Here is a 15,680-nt window from a genome sequence, read left to right as displayed (position 1 = left end):
GGAAAATTTGCTTTCTGTAGGTTTTTTAAAAAAATTTTTTATTTAAATTCAATTAACATATAATGTATTGTTGTTTTCAGAGGTACAGAAATACCCAGTGCTCATTCCATTGCATGCCCTCCTTAATGTCATCACCCAGTTACCCTATCTCTCCACCTCCCCACCCCTCCAGCAACCCTCAGTTTGTGTCCTATGATTAAGAGTTTCTTATGGTTTGTCTACCTCTCTGGTTTCATCTTGTTTTATTTTTTCCTTTCTTCCACTATGATCCTCTGTATTGTTTCTTAAATTCCGCATATCAGTGAGATCATATGATAATTGTCTTTCTCTGATTAACTTATTTCACTTAGCATAATACCCTCTAGTTCCACTCATGTCATTGCAAATGGCAAGATTTCATTTTTTTGATGGTTGCATAATATTCCACTGTATATATATACCAACTCTTTATCCATTCATCTGTTGATGGACATCTGGGCTCTTTCCACAGTCTGGCCATTGTGGACAAGCTGCTATGAACATTGGGGTGCAGGTGCGCCATCAGATCACTACATTTGTATCTTTCAGGTAAATACCTAGTAGTGCAATTGCTGTGTCGTAGGGTAGCTCTATTTCAACTTTCTGAGGAACTTCCATATTGTTTTCCAGAGTGGCTGCACATCCTTGCATTCCCACCAACAGTGTAAGAGGGTTCCCCTTTCTCCACATTCTCACCAACATCTGTCATTTCCTGACCTTTAATTTTAGCCATTCTGACTGGTGTGAGGTGGTATCTCATTGTGATTTTTATTTGTATTTCCCTGATGCTGAGTGATGTTGAGCACTTTTTCATGTGCCTGTTGGTCATTTGGATGTCTTCTTTGCAGAAATGTCTGTTCATGTTTTCTGCACATTTTTCTTTTATTAACATATAATGTATTATTTGCTTCAGGGATACAGGTCTGTGATTCATCAGTCTTACACAATTCATAGCACTCACCATAGCACATATGCATCCCAATGTCCATAACCCAGCCACCCCATCCCTCCCACCCCCCTCGACTCCAGCAAACCTGTTTGTTTCCTGAGATTAAGAGTCTTTATGAGGGGGGTGAGAGGATGGGTTAGCTCAGTGATGGGTATTAAGGCAGGCACATATAGATTTTAGTTAGCACTGGGTGTTATACGAAAACAATGAATCATGGATCACTATATCAAAAACTAATGATGTATTGCATGGTGACTAACATAACATAATAAAATAAAAATATATATATAAAAAGAGTCTCTTATGGTTTGTCTCCCTCTCTGGTTTCACCTTGTTTCATTTTTCCCCTATGATCCTCTGCCTTCTCAAATTCCACATATCAGTAAGATCATATGATAACTGTCTTTCTCTGATTGACTTATTTTGCTTAGCATAATACCCTCTAGTTCCATCCACATCTATTATTGTATTATTACTGACGTGTTTCTTTGATTTTGTTATTAATTGGCTTATATATTTGGCTACTCCCATGTTAGGGGCATAAATATTTACAACTGTTAGATCTTCTTGTTGGATTGACCCTTTAAGTATGACATAGTGTCCTTCCTCATCTCTTATTATAGTCTTTGTTTTAAAATCAAATTTGTCTGATATAAGGATTGGCACCCCAGCTTTCTTTTGATGTAGATTAGCATGATAAACGGTTTTCCACCCCCTCACTTTGAATCTGGAGGTGTTTTGGGGTCTAAAATGAGTCTCTTGCAGACAGCATACTGATGGGTCTTGCTTTTTTATCCAATCTGATACCCTGTGTTTTTTGATTGGGGCATTTAGCCCATTTACGCTCAGAGTAACTATTGAAAGATATGAATTTAGTGCCATTGTATTACCTCTAAAGTCACTGTTTCTGTTATTGTGTCTGTTCCTTTCTGGTATATGTTACTTTGAGCTCTCTCTTTGCTTAGAGGATCCCTTTTAATACTTCTTGCAGGGCTGGTTTGGTGATCGCAAATTCTTTAAGTTTCTGTTTGTCGTGGAAGATTTTTATCACTCCTTTTTTGAATGACATCCTAGCTGGATAAAGTACTCTTGGCTGCATATTTTTCTCATTTAGCACCCTGAATATATCATACCAGTACTTTCTGGCCTGCCAGGTCTCTGTGGATAGGTCTTCTGCCAACTAATGTCTCTATTGTTGTAGGTTTCGGACCTCTTGTCCCAAGCTGCTTTCAGGATTTTCTCTTTGTCTCTAAGATTTGCAAGTTTCACTATTATTTGTTGGGGTGCTGACCTGTTTTTTATTTTGAGGAGGGGGGGTTCTCTGTGCCTCCTGGACTTTGATGCCTGTTCCCTTCCCCAGAGTAGGGAAGTTCACCACTATAATTTGCTCCAATATACCTTCTGCCCCCCTCTCTTTCCTCTTCTTCTGGGATTCCAATTATTCTAATATTGTTTCACTTTATCGCTTGAATTCTCCTCTTGTGATCCGTAGTTGTTTATCTCTCTTTTTCTCAGCTCCTTTATTCTCCATCGTTTGGTCTTCTATATCACTGATTCTCTCTTCTGTCTCACTTACCCTAGTAGTTAGAGCCAGCATTATTATTGCTTCTCATTAATGGCCTTTTTGATTTCAACTTGGTTAGATTTTAGTTCTTTTATTTCTCCAGAAAGAGATTCTCTAGTGTCTTCTATGCTTTCTTCAAGCCCAGCTAGTATCTTTATAAACGTTATTCTGAACTCTAGTTCCGACATCTCACTATGTCCATACTGATTAGGTCCCTGGCAGTCAGTACTGCCTCTTGTTCTCTTTTTTGAAGTGAGTTTTTCCGTCTTGTCATTCTTGCAGAAAGTGGTTGCTTTTCTGTTTGTAGTGTTGTAGCTATTCTTTTCTTAGATCTCCAGTTGAGTACACAGGTGTTCAGAATGATTTGAGAGCGATCTAGCTGAATTCCTGGGACCAGACGAAATTAAGGTCTCCTCCTACTCCTCCGCTACCTTGGACTCCTCTCCTTTCTGTAGGTTTTATTTGTTACATACTTTGACTTAAAAATAAATTTTTATATTCAAACCACTAATGTTGATACTTTTTACATATTAATTACTGCTAAGGATGTGCTGCTTTCATAAGATTTGGGTTGATGTACTTTACTATCAGCTCTACAAGAAGTAGTATAATCTTAGAGGACAATCGTTTACCTTTGGATAGCTGTAAGTCTTAATAAGCAGACATCTCGAATAGACCTTGGAAAATAATTGGTATAACATTTTTCATTTAATTTCTCCTGGACAATACTGTAAATATAAAACCTAAAGATCAGTAAAGACCGTTAATTTCTATATTAGTCATTCTTTTTCAAATGTGACTTATCAGGCATAACTCTGAAATGTTGAAGATCTAAGAGGTATCAGGGTTTCTGAATATTCTTAATTGTGTTACCTGGGGATGGGAGTATTGGAAGTTTAAATTCTAGCCCTAATTTTAGAATAAAACTCCCTCAGCACTTGACTGAAGTACCAAAAAATGTTCCCAAAAAAGTGATAGTTGTAAGTTATCTCAAATGTCTTAGACTAGGTTAAGGTTCTCAGTGACATGAGAATTTAGTACAAGTACAAAAGTATTTACTGTGGAGTATAATTCTCACAGCTGTACTTTTCAGTTTTCCTGCCCAATGGTCATTGAAATGATATACATTTCAATAACTGTATAAATTATTTTTAAAAATGTAAGAGACAAGTCCATGTGATAGTCTTAATTAAAATGAGTGTCCTGGAAGTTGTAGTTTGCATTTGACATCTGTTTGGAGTTTTAGAGCCATTGTGTTAAAAAATAGTATATGCTGCAAAGAAAAGGTTTTACTTTTTTTTTTTTTTTTTAATTTAAATTCAAGTTAGTTAAGATATAATGTATTATTAGTTTCAGGGGTAGAATTTAGGGATTCCTCAGTTGCATAAAACACCCAGTGCTCATTACATCAAGTGCCCTCCTTAATGCCCTTCACCCAATTACTCCACCCCCCACCCACCCCACCTCCCCTCCAGCAATCCTCAGTTTGTTTCCTAGAATTAAGAGACTAGTTTCTCATGGTTTGCCTCTCTGTCTGTATTTATGTTATTTTCTTTTTCCTTTCCTTCCCCTATTTTCATCTGTTTTGTTTCTTAAATTCCACACGAGTGAAATCATATGGTATTTGTCTTTCTCTGACTGACTTATTTCACTTAGCATAATACCCCCTAGTTCTATACATGTCATTGCAAATGACAAGATTTCATTCCTTTTTGATGGCGGAATACTATTCCATTGTATATATATGAAAAGGTTTTACATTTAATCCCTTTGAGTCATGGCTTTTTTCCAAATTGGCTAATGGATCAAAATGAAATCTGTCAATGTGAATTCAATTACTGACCCTGTTACTTGTTTTTGCTAGAAATATTATTAATGTAATAAATAACAACATGGGAGATTAAAAGGGGGGGAGGTATGTGGCAGTAAAAAGTTGTATTATGTGTAGCATGGGTTTTGCATATCTACTAAATTGCTTGTATATTTTAGACAGCTCTAAACTTCCCATCCCTCGGTTTTCTCTATGAAGTAGAAGTTAATTACTTAGGTGAAAGCTATAATTGATATGAGTAAGAAGACTATACTAGGAACAACTGTGACAGAGAAATACAACTCTGTGTACACTTTTGTTTTTCAAGGAAAAAAGAATAGTTCTGTTTGAAAGCACCTGAAAGCAGTTTTCAGGTTTTTTGGTCTCCAAACCAAAGGACTCTCGGCCTCACTAAGGACTCCAGAGTTTCTGTTTACCTGGGTAGAATTATTGGTATTTACTATATTGAAAATTGAAATGTTAAATTTTTAAAAATACATAGTTACTGATTCATTGAAGAAAAGAATGATAACCACACAGCATGTTATAAATAACATCTTAATGTTATTATAAAAGTGGTTTGAACTGGCAGAACCCATGAGAGAGAACTAGGGATAACTAAAGTAAGGGTCAGTTTGGTCTAGAATATGAGAAAGCATAATGATGGACAAAACATGCAAAGTAAATTTTATTTTGTCCCTTTCAACTAAAAAGGTAACCAAGTATGGTTTCTCAGGTACCTTTGAAACTATATTAATCAAGTGCCCAAATCTCCTCTGGCAACTGTTTTGATTTTGCTTTACCAAAATTAGATCCTAAATATAGAAAAAATAAAATTTTCAGTTTATCTTTTACCCATCTAAAACTATCTTTGAGAATTCCCAGAGAACCCTGGAAAATCACACTTTTTTTTTTTTGCCTTTTACCTTATAGAAACAGAGATGATTGAAATAATTATAATACTAACATATTGAACAAAAATCTCCAGAATTTCCTGGAGATTTATCAATGCCTTTGCTATACATAATATGTTTTTAATCTCAGGGCAAATACAGATCAAAACTCTGAACTGAAATTCTTATAGGTTCCAATAGAGAATTTTACCTTTCTCCATTCTGACATTATTGGTTACAAAAATAAATTACCCACAACCACTAAGTATCTGTCATCTACATAGTTTTTGTTTTATTTATTTATTTATTTTTTTTTTTTAAAGATTTTATTTATTTATTTGAGAGAGAGAGAATGAGAGAGAGTACATGAGAGGGGGGAGGGTCAGAGGGAGAAGCAGGCTCCTCGCTGAGCAGGGAGCCTGATGTGGGACTCGATCCAGGGACTCCAGGATCATGACCTGAGCCGAAGGCAGTCGCTTAACCAACTGAGCCACCCAGGCGCCCTACATAGTTTTTGTTTTAATGTGATGCTTTTCAGAAGGCAATGCTATAGGCTATAAGGCACAGTTTGTGTCCTAAACCAAAAAGGACAGTCCCAGAGCCTCATGGACAAGAAATGTACCATTCGCTAGAAATTTTTGACACTTAAAAAAAAAAAAAAAAAAAAGATTCTTAGTTACAATATTCTGAGATGATAGGATTGAATCAGGATTTCTAGGATTCTTTATAATTCAGAAGCAAACAGCTTTGCAAAAGCAGACTGCTAACTCAAGATGCTGAGGAACATAGGAATGAATAAACTGACGAAGGAAAATTGAGTAGTTATCTGTTTAGAATATTGATAATATTGTTATCTATTTTTCTGATATTAAAAAATCTTCTCTTTCTTAACCTATCAATATCACACAGCAATTTAGTAAATGGTACTTTTGTTAAATGAAAATATTTTGAAATATCTGATTCTTATTGAGCATCCTCTGACTCCCAAATTCAGAAACTGAGTCATATTACTCTTAATGGCATTATTGTTACCTTCGTGTGTCCAATAAGACTCTATTCTCCTTATTATTAGGATAAAACTGGGCTAATCATTTGAGCAACCAAGCCCCTACCTGGACTGTCATATTTGAGAATAATTCTCATTGACAAGACATTTCTATAGAATTAAAGTTCACTGGGCGCCTGGGTGGCTCAGTTGGTTAAGCCACTGCCTTCAGCTCAGGTCATGATCCTGGAGTCCCAGGATCGAGTCCCGCATCGGGCTCCCTGCTCAGCGGGGAGCCTGCTTCGCCCTCTGACCCTCCCCCCTCTCATGCTCTCTCTATCTCATTCTCTCTCTCAAATAAATAAATAAAATCTTAAAAAAAAAAAAAAAAAAGAATTAAAGTTCACTTATAGATCCGAATTCTACAAAAACCACCTGGTAATACTGGCCTGGTACCTGGCTTACAGGTTCAAGCTTTACAGGTAGGTTGTGAGGATGTCACTTACTGAAAGGCCAAGAACCTTAGCAAATTTGGGGGACTTCAAGAGGAACTCATCCAAATTTATAGAAGTATCAGTGAAATCTGGTAGAGTTACTTTCTTAGGCTTGGTTTCCTAGCCTCCAGATAGCAAATAATAGAAGCTTATAAAAGTGCATTCCAAGATTCCTTATAAAAATTTTCAGACAGAATTTTTAACCTTCACAAGTGTTCAACACTGAATGGCACAAATTTGCAAAAGCAAATTGAAGGTGACCTAGATGTTTAATTAAAAACTTTGTTTCACCTATATAAGCTGCACCAGCACTTTTTATACCAAGAATAATTTCTTTGAGATTATTATAACTATAAGGGAGAAGGACTATCATGAAAAATTATTAAATACTTTAAAGTGGACAAAAAAAATATCACTGGGTGTCCTGTCCAATACACCCTTTTGGATTATCCAGTTCTATAGGGGTCTGCATCTCTCATTGTCTTCAGGCTATTTTAAATTTGTATTTTTTAGAAAACTTTAACACAAATGATTCTTTCCCATTGAAATTCAAATGAATTTTTTCTGGTGGAATATAATTGATTATTGCCCTTTAGACACTGATCAGTTTTGCATGTATTTGTAAATTCCTTTCAGCAATATAATAATAATATAATTCCTGATTATATATTTATCTATTGCTTTGAACTGGTTGTAACATCTTACTGGTTTCCTCATTAATTAATAAGTTAAATGATATCTTTGGTATGTTCATTTATATTTGTTGATATCATACCTTTACATTTTCTTAAAAAAAGAAAAAAGTGTTATACCATTAGGAAGGCTAACCCAGGCTCCAGAGCCTGGGAAGATTCTAATCCTGCCAACTGGATTGCCAAGGTAAAGGGAAGCAGAAATTACATTATCATATTTAGGAATTCTATAACATTTGATAGGTCTCTAGGGTCCCTTATACCACTTTACCATTTTACTTTCAGGCAATAACTTTCAAACATGTTTTCAGGAACACTATGTATACTATACTATGTATGAAAAGTAAAGAGATGAAAGTCATGATAAAACAAATTATCCTGGATCAAACTTTTATTAGAAAAAGATCATGCTTTTGAATTTTTTTTCTAACATCCTATCTTTAACAACTAAAAATATAAAATGAAATAAAAATGCAATGTCTTGGGGCTCCTGGGTGGCTCAGTCAGTTAAGCGTCTGCCTTCAGCTCAGGCCGTGATCCCAGCGTTATGGGATCAAGCCCCACATGGGGCTCCCTGCTAAGTGGGGAGCCTGCTTCTCCCTCTCCCTCTGCCACTCCCCCTGCTTGTGCTCTCTCTCTCTCTCTCTCTCAAACAAATAAATAAAATCTTAAAAAAAAAATGCAATGTCTTTCAGAATCACAATATTCTATTGGTTAATTTCTGCCATTTGTATGCTGCATTAGAACAAAAAAAATCTAAAAAGTAATTTAAAATAGAATGTCAAGAAATAAAACAATTATTATTCTTTTTATCTTACAAAGAACTAATGATATATTAATGAAATCCATTTGGATTAGGCCTAACAAATTTCGTGGCAGCCTTGATGAGATACGAGTAAAGGACTTCCTAATAGCTAGACAGTTGGAGCCATGAGAGTCAGCTTCACCTTCCAATTATCTTTCTGCAGAAAACATGAAAATGACAACACCTCTGGGAAAAGTCATAAATTAAGCTACAGTGTTATTTAAACGTCCATGTGAATGAAAGTTTTCAGAAAGAATTTTTAAAACAGAACAGTGAATGCCTAGTATAAGGAAAATAATCATGACAGAAAAAGAGTCAAAAAGGATAAAATCGGCTACTTTACAGTTGGCCCCCTGATAACAACCATTTTTATCTTGGACAGAAATTAGAATATGTGTTTCCAAAAGAAATCCTGGGTACACAAAGGTAAGTAGCCAAGTGATAGTAGAAAGCGAGAGTAGCCTGAAATAAGTTATTCAAACTTAAAGCCTCACAGCTACCCAAAAGGGATCTTGGGGTAATCCAATAAGATAATGTATTCCAAAGACTTGCTTGCTGTTTTCCTAATTTTATGAATGGTGTTAATAGAGAAAGTCAGAGAAGGAAAAGAATAAATACACGGAAAAAGGAATAATGCAAACTAGACACACTAATGAAAGTCTGGTCTGTGGATTTCTGAAATTTATTTGTAAAACTGGAAAAATATATAGGAAGAGTATTTGATTAACTATAAATACTAAATACATATAAATTTTTGAAGATGTATAATAATTACACTGTTTTCTTAAATTTCTTTAAAAATATTTAGATAGTGGGGCGCCTGGGTGGCTCAGCTGGTTAAGCAACTGCCTTCGGCTCGGGTCATGATCCCAGCGTTCTGGGATCGAGCCCCGCATCGGGCTCCTTGCTCCGTGGGGAGCCTGCTTCTCCCTCTCCCTCTGCCTGCTACTCTGCCTACTTGTGCTCTCTCTGTGTCAAATAAATAAATTAAAAATCTTAAAAAAAAAAAAGATTTAGATAGTTACATAGAAATTTTTTAAGTAAATAAAAAGCTGAACAATGTTACTGGAAATCTAAAATGTGCTATTTTTCTTCCTGTTATGTTAATGTTCTCAGTTGAAGTTCAAAAATAATAGCATGCTTTTATTCCAAACTACAAATTACAGTAAATTCTTAAAACAACAACATAAGGCCATTATAGAAATGTTGACACCTGAATAATAGCAGGACAGCTCAGCATAGCTATATTTAGGCAGTAATAACATTAGCCTGTGCTTACATCAGCAAAACTCTCCATATTATTCTTTTATCTCCAAAATGAATGGATTTAACCCCTATTTTTTTTTTTTTTTGTAATTGGGTCAAGTGTCTCCATGCCTATAAAATACATATATACATACTCACAGATATATCTTACTTTCATATTTCCAAACAATTTATTACATGGGAAATAAAATTAACTGTTTTAATGAAGTTCATTTGAATATGAAAGTTTAGAGGGGAAAAATACAAACACATAATTTTATTTGGTGCCATTTTGGAAATGTTATTTGTCAAGATCCAAACAGTTAAAATATACAATGGTATAAAGACAGTTTCTTCAATAAATGGTGTTGGGAAAATTGGACAGCTACATGCAAAAGAATTAAACTGAACCACTTTCTTACACCATACACAAAAATAAACTCAAAATGGATTAATGACCTAAATTCAAGACCTGAAACCATAAAAGTCCTGAAAGAAAACATAGGCAGTAATCTCTTAGACGCTGGCCTTAGCAACAATTTTCTAGATGTCTTCTCAGGCAAGGGGAAACAAAGCAAAAACAAGCTATTGGGACTACATCAAACTAAAAAGCTTTTGCACAGTGAATAAAATCATCAACCAAACAGAAAGGCAACATATTGAATGGGAAGAAGATATTTGCAAATGACATAAATACCCAAAATATATAAAAAATTCATACTACTCAATGCCAAATACTCTGATTAAAAAATGGGCAAGGATCTGAATAGACATTTGTCCAAAGATATACAGGTGACCAACAGATACATAAAAAAATTCCCAGCATCACTAATCATCAGGGAATGTAAATCAAAATCACAATAAGCTATCACCTTACACCAGTCACAATGGCTAGTATCAAAAAGACAAGAAATAACAAATGTTAGCAAAGATGTGGGGAAAAGGGAACCCTTGGGCACTGTTGGTGGAGATGCAAATTGATGCAGCCACTATGGAAAACAATATGGAAGTTCCTCAAAAAATTAAAAATAGAAATACCATATAATCCAGTAATTCCACTGCTGGGTATTTACCCAAAGAAAATAAAAACACTAATTCAAAAAGATATATGCACCCCTGTGTTTATTGCAGCATTATTTGCAATAGCCAAGATATGGAAGCAACCCACATGTCCAATGATAGATACATGGATAAATAAGATGAGGTAGATAAATACAATGGAATATTACTTAGCCATAAAAATAATGAAATCTTGCCATTCACAACAATAAGGATGTAGGTCCTCTGATGTTATTTACTATAATCAAATATAGCAAACAAATAGAAAGTATATGGAAGGATCTACTCAGTATGAATGTCAGACAATCTAGGGTATTTCCAAAGGGCAAAGTGTTTCAAGGTTATCTTTGGCTTCATGTTTCCTTAATTTTCAATTTTCTGTTGCCACATGGCACCCACTCCCAGAAACCAGAGCCTTCAAGGTACTTAGGACATCCTAATGCAGAGAAATCCAGGCAGGATCCCATGTTCCAGATCACTCTCCATCCCCCAGAAACACTTCACTCAATTCTGATAAATTGTAATACTTATTAATGGCCAAAGTGTTAATCCTCCAAGGATCATTTGCATGTAACAGAGAATCTCAAAATCTACACAATATAATCAAGCTACACCAGTCAGCATCTTTATATATTTAGCTAAAGTTGGGTAATAATGTCTGGCTACCTTTATTTCCACTAAAAGGAAATTGAACAAATATCTAAAAAATTTAGACAGCCTCAAGGAAAATTTTCTGGATAACTACAGCTCTTCTCAATTCAGATAAATGTTAGAAAAGAAGGAATATTTTATATTCTGGCTTGAGAAATTTCACATCTATCCTTTAATCCTTACCAATGTTATACATGTTATTCCTCATCATTTAAATATGTGTACTTTAGGCAATAATGCTCCTTCTGTTTAATAAGACTGAGAATATGGCAGAAACTGCTAAATGTCACTTATCCCCATTATCATTTTATCTTTTCTTCCTCCAATTATAGAATCTGTGGTTAGGCACAGGGCTGCATGAAATGACTGTGCTTCCAACTTCCACTCACAGTGAGGTAGATTCCAACTAACAGAGTGTGAGGAAAGTGACGGGTACAGTTTCTTACTTCCAGAAAATGTTCTTAAAAGGAGAAGTGTCTTCTTTTCCTCCTCCCTATCTTCTGAAGAGTGTAATCCATAGATTCTAAAATATGTGTGAGAAATGTCAAAAGCAGCCGAGATTGGACAGACAAGGCAAAATAAGAGCTCTGGGAACTATTAACGAAGCCCGTGGTGGCAGATCACGGTGTGTATCATATGCTTCCTAGGTTCACTTTAACTTGAAATACTAGGTTTCTTGTCTGCAGTGGCCTAAGAAGGAACCAGGAAGTACAGGAAAAGTGAAAGACAGCAATATAAATGTGCAAGTGTGCCAGGGCATGAAAGAAATATTGAACCTATGAGCCCTATTTGTGAAAGGCAGCTAGAAGACAAATGTCAGCTAACCACTGAAGCAAATAACTGCAGAGGCATTGACAAAAGGACAGGTAGTAACCACCGACTATACAGTTGACCCTTGAACAACATAGGTTTTAACTGCGTGGGTCCTCTCATGTGTCATTTTTTTTTCCAATAAATACAGCATAGTGTTGTAAACATACTTTCTAGTCCTTATGATTTTCTCAATTATTTTTTCTCTAGCTTACTTCATTGCAATATAGTATGTAATACATATAACATACAAAATATGTGTTAATCAACTGTTTATGTTATCGGTAAGCCTTCCAGTCAACAGAAGGCTCTTAGTAGTTAAGTTGTGAGGGTGTCAAAATTTATATGTGGATTTTCAACTCTGTGGGTGGTCAGCGGGCCTAATCCTGGCATTGTTCAAGGTTCAACTGTATTTAACTACAGAACAAAAACTAAAACAAATGAGGGAAAAGGGGTGGCAAAACAGAATAAAAATGTTATATATCCTGACAAAGTAGAAATTATACAATTTACAAAAATGAGGAAAGGGGTGAGGACTGAGAATTGAAGCATACATTGGCTAGTACTCAAGAGCATATAATTTAATGATGAAATACCAAGTAGTACAGAAGTATAAGCACATTAAGATTTTTTTAAAACACTACAAAAAAAGAATATTATTGTCTAAAACTTAAGGAGAGGCAGAGAAGAGGATGCATGCTGGTTTTCCATTGTTCACAATTAGGAACTAATAGATGCTATCTAAAGAAACAGGGCAGGGAGGACTTTTTTTTTTTTTTTTTTTAAAGATTTTATTTATTTATTTGACACAGAGAGAGAGAGGAATCACAAGTAGGCAGAGTGGCAGGGAGCGGCAGAGGGAGAAGCAGGCTCCCCGCTGAGCAAGGAGCCCGATGCGGGACTCGATCCCAGGACCCTGGGATCGTGACCCGAGCCGAAGGCAGACGCTTAACGACTGAACCACCCAGGCGCCCCCAGGGAGGACTTTTGAAAGATGACAACAACAAAATAACATGACTGCACTAAGACCAAACATATGTTATATCAATAAAGATCAAAGGGTTTCAAAGAAAAAGATGCTCATATTAACTCACAATACAAAATTTAACTCCATGCTGCATTTATGAGGCATATCCAGAGAAAAGTAATTCAGAAAGGTAGAAAATAAAAATTGAGTAAAGATGTATCTGGAATCGTGATCTTAATATTAGACAAGGTAGATTTCAGGTGTAAACGATTAAATTAGACAAGGAAAAATACTTCCTAGTGCTAAAAAATCTAACACACAATGAAGACATAATAGTTACTAATATCTTTGCAGAAAATAACACCAGCAATGATCATGATGTATAAATTGCAAGAGATAAAGGAAAAGATAGAAACAATAGTAGTGGAAGACTTTAATTTGCTTCTCACAATCCTTGACAAATAAAATAGATTAAAAAAAAAAAGAAGAAGAATGAAGAACCAAGTAAGATTTAAGATAAATCTGATTTGATACAGTAAACTCTCTGCCCTAAAAATAGGGTAATCCTTCTATATAAATGCCCGAGAAATAGTAAAAAATAATGACTAAATATTAGACCACTAAAAACAAAAAGAAGAAATACTACAGATATCAGCCTGATAACTCGCAGGGGAAAAAAAATGGAGGTAAATAACAAAAGCAGCAAACAAAAGATCTAACTGGAAATTCCTTGGGTCAAGAGGAAATAAATAGCAAAATTATAACATTTCTAGAAAACAAATATTATAACCTATGGAATAGTAAAGTTCATTAGTTCTAAATATTTATATTAGTAAGAAAGTCTGAGAACAATAAGATATCTTGATTAAAAAGATAGAAAAGGAACAATAAAATAATTCAAAGGTAAATAGAAAAAAGGAATTAATCAAGATAAAGGCAAAAATAAAATGAGTTAGAAAAACAGAAAAAAAAGAACAGAACCAATAAATAAATCTAAAAGCTGGTTCTCAGTAAAATCAAATAAATTTGGCAGAAAGCACACTGTGGTAGATTAAAGATGGCCACAAATTCTTTGTCACTCCTCTCACTGAGGTGTTTTTATTTCCCCTTCCCTCTCTAACTTTTATTTTATCTCTTTCCCCTCACTCTGAATCTGAGTTGGCCCTATGACTTGTTTTGACAAGCAGAATGTGGTAGATGTTGCTTCATAATTTTCAAAGTTAGGCCGTAAGAGATCTACAACTTCCACCTTCATTTACTGGAATGCTCCCTTTTGATCTCTGTGTGAGAAGTCTGATGACCCTGTTGGAAGAGAGACTTAAATCCACATGTTTCAAATGCTGCCAAACACCCAGCTGAACACAGCCTCATAAATAACCCCTTCTAAAACCATCTGGAGGAGGTGCCTGTGTGGCTCAGTCGGTTAAGCGTCTGCCTTCGGCTCAGGTCATGATCTCAGGGTCCTGGGATCGAACCCCGCATCGGGCTCCTTGCTCAGCAGGGAGCCTGCTTCTCCCTCTGCCTCTGCTCCCCCTGCTTGTGCTCTCTCTGTCTCTCTCTCTCTCAAATGAATAAATTTAAAAAAAAAAAATCTAAAAAAATAAAAAAATAAATAAAACCATTTGGAGAAGAAAAACCTAGCATCACTCTCCTTGAATTCCTAATCCACACAATTGTGAGCAAATCATAGTATGGTTGCTGTAAGCCACGGAGTTTTGAGATGTTACACAGAAAGAGATAACCTTAGAAGTAGGGTGTTGATGTAAGTAGAAACCTAGAATGTTTAAGTTGGACTGGATTTTGAATCAACAATAGGAGGAGGCCTAGGGGGAAGCAAGGGCACTGTTGATAGAGGCTGCAAGTACAGTGAGAAAACTGCTATTGTAGTGACTCCAGACAATACCACCTGGTGTGGAACTTCCTAGGTAAGACCAGTGCAAGTTCCCGTTCCATGAAATTATAGGCAAATATAATGGTTGTTTTTTAAGTTACTGGTTTTAAGAATGGTTTGTTATGTAAAATAGATAAGCCAAACTACAAATATATAAGTGAAGACATGATAAAGGAACTTAACCACAAAACAGAATATTTTTTTAAAAATCATAAAAGAGTCTATTTAGATAAGTTATTTACAAATAAGTTTGAAAATCCAGATGAACTGGATAACCGTGTAAGAAAATATAATTCACCAAAAAAGACCCCAGACAAAATAGAAAATCTAAATAGACTGATCTCCAGATAAAATACAAACAGACCATTCTTTTTTTTTTTTAAGATTTTATTTATTTATTTGACAAAGAGAGACAGCGAGAGAGGGGACACAAGCAGCAGGCAGCAGGACAGGGAGAAGCAGGCTTCCCACCAAGCAGGGAGCTCGATGCAGGGCTCAATTCCAGGACCCTGGGACCATGAACTGAGCAAACGCAGATGCTTAACAACTGAGCCACCCAGGCGCCCCCAGACCATTCTTTATAAAACAAATTTGTCAAGGAGCTATCCCTAAAAAACTAGACCCAGACAGTTCCATAGAGAATTCTTTTTTTTTTTTTTTTAAGATTTTATTTATTTGACACAGAGAGAGAGCACAAGCAGGGAAAGCAGCAGGCAGAGGGAGAGGGAGAAGCAGGCTCCTCACTGAGCAGGAAGTCTGATGTGGGACTCAATCCCAGGACCCGGGGATCATGACCTGAGCTGAAGGCAGACACTTAACCGACTGAGCCACTCAGACTCCCCATCCA

The 15,680-nt window shown here is 35.7% G+C and overlaps 1 protein-coding gene across 9 annotated transcripts in view; it reads right to left on the bottom strand.

The window, feature by feature from the left end:
* Window positions 1-15,680, bottom strand: part of NRG4 (neuregulin 4) — a 171,720-nt gene that overhangs the window by 72,876 nt on the left and 83,164 nt on the right. The window lies entirely within an intron of this gene.

This window comes from Phoca vitulina, unplaced genomic scaffold (genome assembly GCF_004348235.1).
Source record: "Phoca vitulina isolate PV1807 unplaced genomic scaffold, GSC_HSeal_1.0 scaffold20, whole genome shotgun sequence".
Classification (NCBI taxonomy): Eukaryota; Metazoa; Chordata; class Mammalia; order Carnivora; family Phocidae; genus Phoca; species Phoca vitulina.
This window is presented reverse-complemented; position numbering and strand designations above follow the sequence as displayed.